The sequence below is a fragment of the Meles meles genome, chromosome X, assembly GCF_922984935.1.
Source record: "Meles meles chromosome X, mMelMel3.1 paternal haplotype, whole genome shotgun sequence".
NCBI lineage: Eukaryota > Metazoa > Chordata > Mammalia > Carnivora > Mustelidae > Meles > Meles meles.
This window is the reverse complement of record NC_060087.1, coordinates 81,807,457-81,821,010: the sequence shown is the minus strand read 5'-3', so window position 1 is coordinate 81,821,010 and position 13,554 is coordinate 81,807,457. Positions and strand designations below refer to the sequence as shown.

Here is a 13,554-nt window from a genome sequence, read left to right as displayed (position 1 = left end):
ATATGTTGTCTACAAGAGACCCATTTTGAGCCTAAGGATACATCCGGACTGAAAATGAAGGGATGGAGAGGCATCATTCATGCCAATGGGCTGCAAAAGAAGGCTGGGGTAGCGATTCTCACATCAGATAAATTAGACTTTAAACTAAAGACTGTAGTCAGAGATACACTACCTTATTCTTAAGGGGTCTATCCACCAAGAAGATCTAACGATTGTAAATATTTATGCACCAAATATGGGAGCAGCCAACTACATAAGACAACTGTTAATCAAGATAAAGAGTCATATATTAGACCGGAAGCAGGGACCTTAGTTCTCTTCCCATCTTGCAAGATGGCGGGCAAAAAAGCTGAGAAGCCAGACACTAAGGAGAAGAAACCTGAAGCCAAGAAGACTGATGGCGGTGGCAAGGCTAAGAAGGGTAACCAGAAGGCTAAAACACCGAAGAAGGGGAAGCCCCACTGCAGCTGAAACCCTGGCCTAGTCAGAGGAATTGGCAGATACTCCCGATCGGCTATGTATTCCAGAAAGGCCATGTACAAGAGGAAGTATTTGGCAGCTAAATCCAGGGTTGAAAAGAAAAAGAAAGAGAAGGTTCTTGCTACCGTCACAAAACCAGTTGGTGGTGACAAGAATGGTGGTACCCGAGTGGTTAAACTTCGCAAAATGCCTAGGTATTATCCTACTGAAGACGTGCCTCGAAAGCTGTTGAGCCACGGCAAAAAACCTTTCAGTCAGCACGTGAGAAAACTGTGAGCTAGCATCAACCCTGGGACAATTTTGATCATCCTCACCAGGCGCCACAGAGGCAAGAGGGTAGTTTTCCTGAAGCAGCTGAGCAGTGGCTTACTACTTGTGACTTGACCTCCGTCCCTCAATCGAGTTCCTCTGCATAGAACACACCAAAAATTCGTCATTGCCACTTCTACCAAAATTGATATCAGCAGCGTGAAAATCCCCAAACATCTCACTGATGCTTATTTCAAGAAGAAGAAGTTGCGTAAGCCCAGGCACCAGGAGGGTGAGATCTTCAACACCGAGAAAGAGAAATACGAGATTACAGAGCAGCGCAAGGTTGACAAGAAAGCTGTGGACTCGCAAATTCTGCCAAAAATCAAGCTGTTCCTCAGCTTCAGGGCTACCTCCGCTCTGTGTTTTCTCTGACAAATGGAGTTTACCCTCACAAATTGGTGTTCGAAATTTCTTACAAAGAACCTAATTAGGGCGCCTGGGTGGCTCAGTGGGTTAAGCCGCTGCCTTCGGCTCAGGTCATGATCTCAGGGTCCTGGGATCGAGTCCCGCATTGGGCTCTCTGCTCGGCGGGGAGCCTGCTTCCCTCTCTCTCTCTCTCTCTCTCTGCCTGCCTTTCTATCTACTTGTGATCTCTCTCTGTCAAATAAATAAAATCTTTAAAAAAAAAGAACCTAATTAAATAACTGATAAAAAAAAGATAAAGAGTCATATTGATATGACTACATTAATAGTAGGGGTTCTTAACACAACACTCCCAGTAATAGATAGATCATCCAAGCAGAAAATCAATAAAGAAACAAGAGAATTGAATGACACATTGGACCAGAAGGACCACATAGATATGTACAGAACATTCCACCATCAAACAACAGAGTACTCATTCTTCTCGAGTGCACATGGAACTTTCTCCAGAATAGACCACATCCTGAGTCACAAATCAGGGCTCAACTGATACCAAAAGATTGAAATTGTTCCCTGTATCTTCTCAGATCACAATGCTTTGCAACTGGAGCTCAACCACAAGAAAAAGTTCAGCAGGAATTCAAACTCCTGGAAGATAAAGAACACCTTACTTAAGAATGCTTGGACCAGAGAGAGGAGTCAAGATGGCCGAGAAGAAGCAGGCTGAGACTACATCAGGTAGAGGAGATCAGCTAGATAACTTATCTAAACATTGCAAACATCTACAAATGTAATGGGAGATCGAAGAGAAGAAGAAAAGCAATTCTAGAAACAGAAAATCAACCACTTTCTGAAAGGTAGGACTGGCAAAGAAGTGAATCCAAAATGACAGGAAGATAGACCGCGGGTGGAGGGGTCGGCTCCCGGCAAGCAGCGGAGCAATGGAGCACAAAATCAGGACTTTTAAAAGTCTGTTCCACTGAGGGACATTGCTCCAGAGGCTAAACCGGGGTGAAGCCCACGTGGGGTCAGCGTGGCCCCAGGTTCCGCAGGGTCACAGAAGATTGGGGGTGTCAGAGTGTCACAGAGCTACCAGGTATTAGAACGGGGAAGCTGGCTACAGAGACAGAGCTGAGGACTGAGCTCTCAGCTCATGGTAACCTTGAACCGGTCACAGGCTGGGTGAGCTCGGAGCGTGGCCGGAGGCCGGGGATATGGGAGTGACTGAGCGCTGTTTGCTGGGGATGCACTGAGGAGTGGGGCCCCGGGCTCTCGGCTCCTCCGGGCCAGAGACTGGGAAGCCGCCATTTTCATTCCTGTCCTCTGGAAAACTATGGAAAGCGTTCAGGGAACAAAAGCTCCCCAAAGCGAACTCGAGTGGATTACTTAGTCCGGCCCCCGGTAAGGGCGGTGCAATTCCGCCTCAGGCAAAGACACTTGAGAGTCACCAAAACAGGCCCCTGCCCTAGAAAATCAACAAAAAATCCAGTCAGGATGAAGTTCATCTACCAAGGACAGCAGGTTAAATACCAAGGACAGCAGCGGAATTCCAGAGGAGGAGAAAGCAAAGCACAGAACTCATGGCATTCTCCAGATGATTCTTTAGTTTTGTGGTGAATTTAATATTTTTTTCTTCTTTATTTTTCAATTTTTTTTCTTCTTCTGCTAAATATTTTAAACTTTTACCCTTTTCTTTTTTAACGTTTTTTAACTAGTTTATCTATTTATATATTTTTTCTTTGTTTTTTTTTTCTTTTTTTCTTTTTTTCTTTTTTTTCAGAACATCTTTTTATCTGTTGTAATGCCCCCACGATTTGGGGTCTCTTCTGATTTGGTTAAAGCACATTTTTCTGGGGTCTTTGCCACCCATTTAGTATTTTAATTGCTCCTTCATATACTCTTATCTGGACAAAATGACAAGGCAGAAAAATTCACCACAAAAAAAAGAACAAGAGGCATTACCGAAGGCTAGGGACCTAATCAATACAGACATTGGTAATATGTCAGATCAAGAGTTCAGAATGAGGATTCTCAAAGTTCTAGCCAGGCTGGAAAAAGGCATGGAAGATATTAGAGAAACCTTCTCTGGAGATATAAAAGCCCTTTCTGGAGAAATTAAAGAACTAAAATCTAACCAAGTTGAAATCAAAAAAGCTATTAATGAGGTGCAATAAAAAATGGAGGATCTCACTGCTAGGATAAATGAGGCAGAAGAAAGAATTAGTGATATAGAAGACCAAATGACAGAGAATAAAGAAGCCGAGCAAAAGAGGGACAAACAGCTACTGGACCATGAGGGGAGAATTCAAGAGATAAGTGACACCATAAGACAAAACAACATTAGAATAATTGGGCTTCCAGAAGAAGAAGAAACAGAGAGGGGAGCAGAAGGTCTATTGGAGAGAATTTCCCTAATATGGCAAAGGGAACAAGCATCAAAATCCAGGAGATGCAGAGAACCCCCCTCAAAGTCAACAAGAATAGGTCCACACCCCGTCACCTAATAGTAAAATTTACAAGTCTCAGTGACAAAGAGAAAATCCTGAAAGCAGCCCGGGAAAATGAGTCTGTAACATACAATGGTAAAAATATTAGATTGGCAGCAGATTTATCCACAGAGACCTGGCAGACCAGGAAGAGCTGGCATGATATATTCAGAGCACTCAACGAGAAAAACATGCAGCCAAGAATACTCTATCCAGCTAGGCTATCATTGAAAATAGAAGGAGAGATCAAAAGCTTCCAGGACAAACAAAAACTGAAAGAATGTGCAAACACCAAACCAGCTCTACAGGAAATATTGAAAGGGGTCCTCTAAGCAAAGAGAGAGCCTAAAAGTAGTAGATCAGAAAGGTACAGAGACAATGTACAGTAACAGTCACCTTACAGGCTAATAATGGCACTAAATTCATATCTCTCAATAGTTAGCCTGAATGTTAATGGGCTAAATGCCCCAATCAAAAGACACAGGGTATCAGAATGGATAAGAAAACAAAACCCATCAGTATGTTGCCTACAAGAAACTCATTTTAGACGCGAAGACACCTCCAGATTTAAAGTGAGGGGGTGGAAAACAATTTACCATGCTAATGGACATCAGAAGAAAGCTGGGGTGGCAAACCTTATATCAGATCAATTAGATTTTAAGCCAAAGACTATAATAAGAGATGAGGAAGGACACTATATCCTACTCAAAGGGTCTGTCCAACAAGAAGATCTAACAATTTTAAATATCTATGCCCCTAACATGGGAGCAGCCAACTATATCAACCAATTAATAACAAAATCAAAGAAACACATCAATAATAATACAATAATAGTAGGGGACTTTAACACTCCCCTCACTGAAATGGACAGATCATCCAAGCCGAAGATCAACAAGGAAATAAAGGCCTTAAATGACACACTGGACCAGATGGACATCACAGATATATTAAGAACATTTCATCCCAAAGCAACAGAATACACATTCTTCTCTAGTGCACATGGAACCTTCTCCAGAATAGATCACATCCTGGGTCACAAATCAGGTCTCAACCGGTATCAAAAGATTAGGATTATTCCCTCATATTTTCAGACCACAATGCTCTGAAGCTAGAACTCAATCACAAGAGGAAAGCTGGAAAGAACCCAAATACATGGAGACTAAACAGCATCCTTCTAAAGAATGAATGGGTTAACCAGGAAATTAAAGAAGAATTGAAAAAATTCATGGAAACAAATGATAATGAAAACACAACAGTTCAAAATCTGTGGGACACAGTAAAGGCAGTCCTGAGAGGAAAATATATAGTGGTACAAGCCTTTCTCAAGAAACAAGAAAGGTCTCAAGTACACAACCTAACCCTACACGTAAAGGAGCTGGAGAAAGAACAAGAAAGAAAGCTTAAACCCAGCAGGAGAAGAGAAATCATAAAGATCAGAGCAGAAATCAATGAAATAGAAACCAAAAAAACAATAGAAAAAATCAATGAAACTAGGAGCTGGTTCTTTGAAAGAATCAATAAGATTGATAACCCCCTGGCCAGATTTATCAAAAAGAAAAGAGAAAGGACCCAAATAAATAAAATCATGAATGAAAGAGGAGAGATCACAACTAACAACAAAGAAATACAGACAATTATAAGAACATACTATGGGCAACTCTACGCCAACAAATTGGACAATCTGGAAGAAATGGATGCATTCCTAGAGACATATAAACTACCACAACTGAACCAGGAAGAAATAGAAAACCTGAACAGGCCCATAACCAGTAAGGAGATTGAAACAGTCATCAAAAATCTCCAAACAAACAAAAGCCCAGGGCCAGACGGCTTCCCAGGGGAATTCTACTAAACATTTAAAGAAGAACTAATTCCTATTCTCCTGAAACTGTTCCAAAAAATAGAAATGGAAGGAAAACTTCCAAACTCATTTTATGAGGCCAGCATCACCTTGATCCCAAAACCAGACAAGGATCCCACCAAAAAAGAGAACTACAGACCAATATCCTTGATGAACACAGATGCAAAAATTCTCGCCAAAATACTAGCCAATAGGATTCAACAGTACATTAAAAGGATTATTCACCACGATCAAGTGGGATTTATTCCAGGGCTGCAGGGTTGGTTCAACATCCGCAAATCAATCAATGTGATACAACACATTAATAAAAGAAAGAACAAGAACCATATGATACTCTCAATAGATGCTGAAAAAGCATTTGACAAAGTACAGCATTCCTTCCTGATCAAAACTCTTCAAAGTGTAGGGATAGAGGGCACATACCTCAATATTATCAAAGCCATCTATGAAAAACCCACCGCAAATATCATTCTCAATGGAGAAAAACTGAAAGCTTTTCCGTTAAGGTCAGGAACAGGGCAGGGATGTCCATTATCACCACTGCTATTCAACATAGTACTAGAAGTCCTAGCCTCAGCAATCAGACAACAAAAAGAAATTAAAGGCATCCAAATTGGTAAAGAAGAAGTCAAACTATCACTCTTCGCAGATGATATGATACTATATGTGGAAAACCCAAAAGACTCCACTCCAAAACTGCTAGAACTTGTACAGGAATTCAGTAAAGTGTCAGGATATAAAATCAATGCACAGAAATCAGTTGCATTTCTGTACACCAACAACAAGACAGAAGAAAGAGAAATTAAGGAGTCAATCCCATTTACAATTGTACCCAAAACTATAAGATACCTAGGAATAAACCTAACCAAAGAGACTAAGAATCTATACACAGAAAATTATAAAGTACTCATGAAAGAAATTGAGGAAGACACAAAAAAATGGAAAAATGTTCCATGCTCCTGGATTAGAAGAATAAATATTGTGAAAATGTCTATGCTACCTAAAGCAATCTACACATTTAATGCAATCCCTATCAAAATACCATCCATTTTTTTCAAAGAAATGGAACAAATAATCCTAAAATTTATATGGAACCAGAAAAGACCTCGAATAGCCAAAGGAATATTGAAAAAGAAAGCCAAAGTTGGTGGCATCACAATTCCGGACTTCAAGCTCTATTACAAAGCTGTCATCATCAAGACAGCATGGTACTGGCACAAAAACAGACACATAGATCAGTGGAACAGAATAGAGAGCCCAGAAATCGACCCTCAACTCTATGGTCAACTAATCTTCGACAAAGCAGGAAAGAATGTCCAATGGAAAAAAGACAGCCTCTTCAATAAATGGTGCTGGGAAAATTGGACAGCCACATGCAGAAAAATGAAATTGGACCACTTCCTTACACCACACACGAAAATAGACTCCAAATGGATGAAGGACCTCAATGTGAGAAAGGAATCCATCAAAATCCTTGAGGAGAATGCAGGCAGCAACCTCTTTGACCTCAGCCGTAGCAACATCTTCCTAGGAACAACGGCAAAGGCAAGGGAAGCAAGGGCAAAAATGAACTATTGGGATTTCATCAAGATCAAAAGCTTTTGCACAGCAAAGGTAACAGTTAACAAAACCAAAAGACAACTGACAGAATGGGAGAAGATATTTGCAAACAACATATCAGATAAAGGGCTAGTATCCAAAATCTATAAGGAACTTAGCAAACTCAACACCCAAAGAACAAACAATCCAATCAAGAAATGGGCAGAGGACATGAACAGACATTTCTGCAAAGAAGACATCCAGATGGCCAACAGACACATGAAAAAGTGCTCCACGTCACTCGGCATCAGGGAAATACAAATCAAAACCACAATGAGATATCACCTCACACCAGTCAGAATGGCTAAAATGAACAAGTCAGGAAATGACAGATGCTGGAGAGGATGTGGAGAAAGGGGAACCCTCCTCCACTGTTGGTGGGAATGCAAGCTGGTCCAACCACTCTGGAAAACAGCATGGAGGTTCCTCAAAATGTTGAAAATAGAACTACCCTATGACCCAGCAATTGCACTACTGGGTATTTACCCTAAAGATACAAACATAGTGATCCGAAGGGGCACGTGTACCCGAATGTTTATAGCAGCAATGTCTACAATAGCCAAACTATGGAAAGAACCTAGATGTCCATCAACAGATGAATGGATAAAGAAGACGTGGTATATATACACAATGGAATACTATGCAGCCATCAAAAGAATGAAATCTTGCCATTTGCGATGACATGGATGGAACTAGAGGGTATCATGCTTAGTGAAATAAGTCAATCGGAGAAAGACAACTATCATATGATCTCCCTGATATGAGGACATGGAGATGCAACATGGGGGGTTAGGGGGATAGGAGAAGAATAAATAAACATATTTCAATTTGACCTCATATCTCAACAAAGTTTTTACTTTTTTCCTTTTTGTTATATAGATCTTTCTCCAAGTGGCAAGTTTCACCTTGATTCTAAACACTGTCAGTTTTTTTTTTAATTTTTATTCCCTTATTTGCCATGGCAATCATCATCTATTTGTAAATTCCCTATTTAGTTTTATTTTCCTTTCAAGTGGTTATGCCAGTGTCTATGCACAAAGGTTTCAAGTTCTTGTTTTATTATTTTCTGTACTCTCAATACACAGTACCTGAAACATCATAAGACCCTGAGATAATTAGTGTTTGCTAAAGGAAGAATAAAAGAAAAAAAAAGGAGTTAAGAAGGAAAGAAGGATGGAAAGAAAGAAGGAAGGAAGGATGACATTCCAGAGATTCATTATGTACTAAGTTAAACCTCTATTAGCCAGTCTGCAATTTTGTTTTGGTTCATTACTTGGAATCCATAGAAAGAATGTAAAATGTAAATTTTTAGTAGGAATTAGAGACAATGGAATTGGATGATTTCCATTTGTCTTCTGAGTGCCAAGATAAAGGCAGTAGTAAGATTTCCCCTGTGATGAACAGAACACTAAGAAAAATCAACTTTTAAGATACAGGACAAAAGAAGAGATGCCACTGAGACACATCTCATAAATGAAAGCAGAAAAGACCTTGGCATGTGAGCTGAGCGACAGAAGATTGGCAATCTGCTTATCTGCAGGGAAAAAAAATATCTTAACTATAAAAGCAAGCAAGCAGATTGCTGCCCTTCAGGCTCCAAGCCTTCAAGGCCTTGGTTACTGCACATTTTCACCTCTTCCATTTTCAATGTATCAAAAAATTTCAATAATGCAGGAAATAATTAATGACTTCTAAAACTATTAGCAAATATATTCAGAACACAGGATCCTGCAAGGCATAGTAAAGGCAGGCTGAGGATTTTTTTTCCCCCAAGCCAAATGTCTCTCAGAAAGTTCTTCCCAATGGACGGATCAGTGAAATGCTGACTCAAGAAGGCTGTTCTCTAGGTGACACAACTTTTACTTGGACTTTCAGTCATTCATTCTCCTTTTGGTCTGGTGCCTAATAATGCATGATAAGGAGGAAAAATATCTCCCTTTGGAGAAAAAAAATGAATTTCTGTCAATCAATCCTTTTTATTTCAGGTTGAAGAAATTTTCTCAAGAAGGGCATGATCCTATTAGAGGAGTGGCAATCCCAGCAATGTTGATTAAGGACACAGATTCAGGCTTTTTAATTCAGCACCTCCAGTTTGCTTCAAGTAGAGTTCTGCAGGCAGAAAAGATGCACAGTACATATATATATATGATACTCTTCTATTGAGATGTTATTTCTTGGTGACATTACTTATCTTGCATTATAAGATTAACAAAGAACTTGTAGGCTGCAGAACAAGAAACCTATATCTCCTTCTACTTATGAAATAACAAATTATCATTTAAAAAATACCTTCATTACTGATAGGCAATTATATATTATTTGTTATGCATGTATTATATATAATTATTATTGAATATATATATTCAAATTGGGTAATATAGACAGTACATCTAGCAATGAAGGGACTTAGAATATGGAGGTGATAAATCTTTATCCTTTCCACAAAGACAGGCACTCTTTCTTTTTAATTATATAGTCTGAGTTTATAGATCAAGTATAATCCTTCATTTTTATCCACATTTTATCTGATTCTGTAATGCATTTTATGGATTGTATTGTTTTCTACAGTTCAATGTAAGTGCATGTCATATTGACCTTCAGTGGAACCCAGAAATAGGAACATAAACCAAATCTGGAGAGGCATAGCACAGTTTAGGACCAGAATAAAGAGATCTTAAGAGAATTAGAACCCAAGGAAAATAAAATACCAGGAGTTAGGGTGATGTCAAAAGTTAAAATTAACAGGACAGGAAACAGCAAGTGTTGGAGAGGGGAACCCTCTTACACTGTTGGTGGGAATGAAAGTTGGTACAGTCACTTTGGAAAACAGTGTGGAGATTCCTCAAAGAATTAAAAATAAAGCTACCCTATGACTGCAATTACACTAATGTGTTTTTACTGCAAAGATACAGATGTAGTGAAAATAAGGGTCATATGTCCTCCAATGTTCATAGCAGCAATGGCCATAATTGCCAAACTTTGGAAAGAGCCAAGATGCCCTTCAACAGATAAATGGATAAAGAAAGTATGGTACATATATATACAATGAAATATTATGGAGCCATCAGAAAGGATGAGCACCCAACTTTTATATCAACATGGACGGGACTAGAAGAGATTATATAGAGTGAAATAAGCCAAGCGGAGAGAGTCGATTATCATATGGTTTCACTTACTTGTGGAGCAGAAGGAATAACATGGAGGACATTAGGAGAAGGAAAGAAAAAGTTAACCAGGGTAAACTGGAGGGGGATACTAACCATGAAAGATCATGGAGTCTGAGAAACAAACTTAGGGTTTTGGGAGGGTGGTGGTTGGAGGATGGGTGAGCCTGGTGGTGGGTATTGCATGGAGCATTCAGTGTGGTGCATAAACAATGAATCTTAGAACACTGAAAAGAAATAAAATTAAGATGTTTTAAAAAAAGTTAATAGTATACACAGAACCAAGAACATGAGAAAAAGAAGGAAGAGGTCATATTCAGGCAATAGATCAAAACACTGTAAGTAATCTGTAGAGTATACACAAAGTACCCAAAACAATAACTGAAGTAAAATTTGCCTCCAACAGAACGTTTCTTTATAGTGAACAGCAATGGCCATCTTACCTACTGCAAAAAGGACTAAGAAATTGTATTTGTGCAGCAACTTGTCATGATTGGAAAAGATTGAGTTTGTTGTAGAAGCACACAAATCCATTATGTTATCTATTTATCATCTTAATATCTATCTTGAAGCCAGGCCTTCATAGATTCATTGATCTATGCATAGGAGCCAGTTAAGGTACTTTCCTTCATTTTTTTTATGAAAAGGAATGAATATATTTGGGAATTAATGACAGTTATTTCTTGCCTTCCCTCAAATAAAGATGGCCCAGAGATTATAGGGCCTAGCTATTATATTCTAGGAGTGAAATAAAATAGCTTATTAAGTGCTGGTTCATTCCAGAAAAGTAATAGAAATATGTCCTTTACCTACATCAATTTTTAGATGTTTGGTAATAGCTTATCATCTCTGTCACATAGTATAAAGTAAAAAAAGAAACAACTTTTTGAGTTTCCACTATATGTTAGGCACTCTGTTAGTCTCCTTTAAAAACATAATCTCATTTAGTGTTCACAAATAGACTTTCAAACTTCATTTAATTATGATTTAAATATATTGTTTCATAATTGCTTTCACAGTGTTCATAGTCCCTAAGTCACTTCACAATGGGCAATTTTTGCAAATCTTTTAAAAGACAACAATAAGATCTAGATTAGCCTTTGGAACATGAAATGATGCCTTCAAACACAAGAAGATTGTTGCATTCCTTAATGTTCTCATAAAAACTGTTAAGTGTAACAGAAGTTTAGGATAATTGTTGTAGTAGGCTATTTCTGATAATGTTAGAAGATTTCACAAATTCAGTTATTGCCAGTAAATGTTTGTAGACATTTTTTTGCATTGCACAGTAATTTACTAAGAGTTAAATATTTTTATCATAGAATGATGTAGTTAGAAGAGAAAGTTAGAGTGACATATATGTATGTCTGTATGTATATATAAGCACATATACTGACAGTCACTCATGCATAATATCCCCTTCCCTGAACTACCCACAGACAATCTTTTAGTCCTGTCCTCCCTACCTCAACACACACTAAACAAAAATATCAGAGATACAATCACATCAAATTTTAAACTCAATTTAAATTCTACAAAATGCTTGGTAAACTGCAGTCTTTATACATATTACCTAAGAGTGATTATTATCTACCTTCTTGGCTAGTAAGAAAAACAAAATCAATACTATTAATGAGGTTATTACTAGATGTATTGGTGTGCAAGAGGCAGAACATAAGAACTGGGACTCAAGATTTCTGTATCTGTTCTTTGGGCATAGATCACTAGTTAGGTAACTGCCTTTCAGCTTACCCATCTGTTAATTTCATGTAAAAATACTCTCACTTCAGAAGAATGATGTGAGTATTAATTGATATTTATAATATGCTTTGAAGTTCTGGGATAAAAGCCACAAGCCATTTCTATTATTGTTCCTTTTGTTTTGGTATAATTTTTTATCTAATTCTGTTGGATTAGTTGCTGAAGGTAATAATTTGTGGAAAGCACTGAAGAAGAAAATTGCCAGATAAATGTTAAATTTTTCTTCTTTATTAAATTGACTGAATATAAAGTTTGTCATTGGGCTGGATTTTGTTTGTGGTTATCCTGAAGACAATGTGACTCTGTAAATTGACAGAAGTCAATCTTTAGAGATTCTTCTGGTATGTGCTCCAACTTGATTCTTGTTCTGTAAAATTTTCTACTGATCTCAAAATCCACTACATAATTGGGGACTGTCTTACTTTTTAGAATATATATACTGTCAACAAAAAGCTCTGCAGCATTTCAGCCAATCAAGGTCTCAGTCTGATGACCTTTGAATTGTTGCTTATGGCTTAAAAAAGAAGTTCAGCATAATTGTTAAGAGTCTGAACCCAAAACACACTTGAATTTAATTAACTACTGCACCAATTACCAGCTGTATGGCTTTACAAAATGTTTAAAGTCTTTGTGATTCAATTTCCCTATCTGCAAAATGGGAATGGAAAAAAAAAACCCTCATAGAATTATTGTGGAAATTAAATGAAAAAAAATCCATGCAATTTTTAGCCCAATGCCTGGTATGCATTTACTATTCCATTCATGGTAGTTATTATTGTTAGAACCCTATTAAAGCCATCTCCCTAGAGCAAGAAACTCCTTATATATGACAGGGAAATTTCTGCAATGTACTGTGAAATGTTTGACCTTGGGTTAGTTGCATAACTGCTCTGATATTAGTTTCCTTTTCCATAAAATGAAGATTATACTTAGATCTACATTACAGCTTTTGTTATGAAAAGCGAATGGTTAATATGTGTAAATTGCTTATAACATACTTGGAAACAGTAAGAATATAAATGTTAGCTACTCTACAAACCAGGTTCAAAAAATTTCTGTTAAGAAACAAAATTTCAGGGGCGCCTGGGTGGCTCAGCGGGTTAAAGCCTCTGCCTTCCGCTTAGGGCATGATCCCAGGGTCCTGGGATCGAGTCCCTCATCGGGCTCTCTGCTTGGCTGGGAGCCTGCTTCCTCCTCTCTCTCTCTCTGCCTGCCTCTCTGCCTACTTGTAATCTCTATCTGTCAAATAAATAAATCTTTAAAAAAAAAAGAAACAAAATTTCCTTTTCCCTTAATACAGGGAATTACTTTTTCCAAAGCTATTTATATTTACTCTTTTCCTAAAATTTTCCACTTTAATTGAACATGTCTTACAGAAAATTGTTATCCTCAAGTCCATGAACTTTTTCTCAGGCACAAGTTAGTTTTATTTGTGCCACTAGTCTTTGATCTCATGTCTAGTGTATATGTGGCAGTTGTTGATCCACCAAATGATCTTCAGTGATTCTGCAAAGAATCAGTTGATGGA

General features: G+C 38.1%; 1 pseudogene; it reads left to right on the top strand.

Annotated features, from left to right (window-relative positions):
* The first annotated feature begins 333 nt into the window (after positions 1–333).
* LOC123935144 lies at positions 334–1,198 on the top strand (annotated as a pseudogene).
* The last annotated feature ends 12,356 nt before the right edge of the window (positions 1,199–13,554 follow it).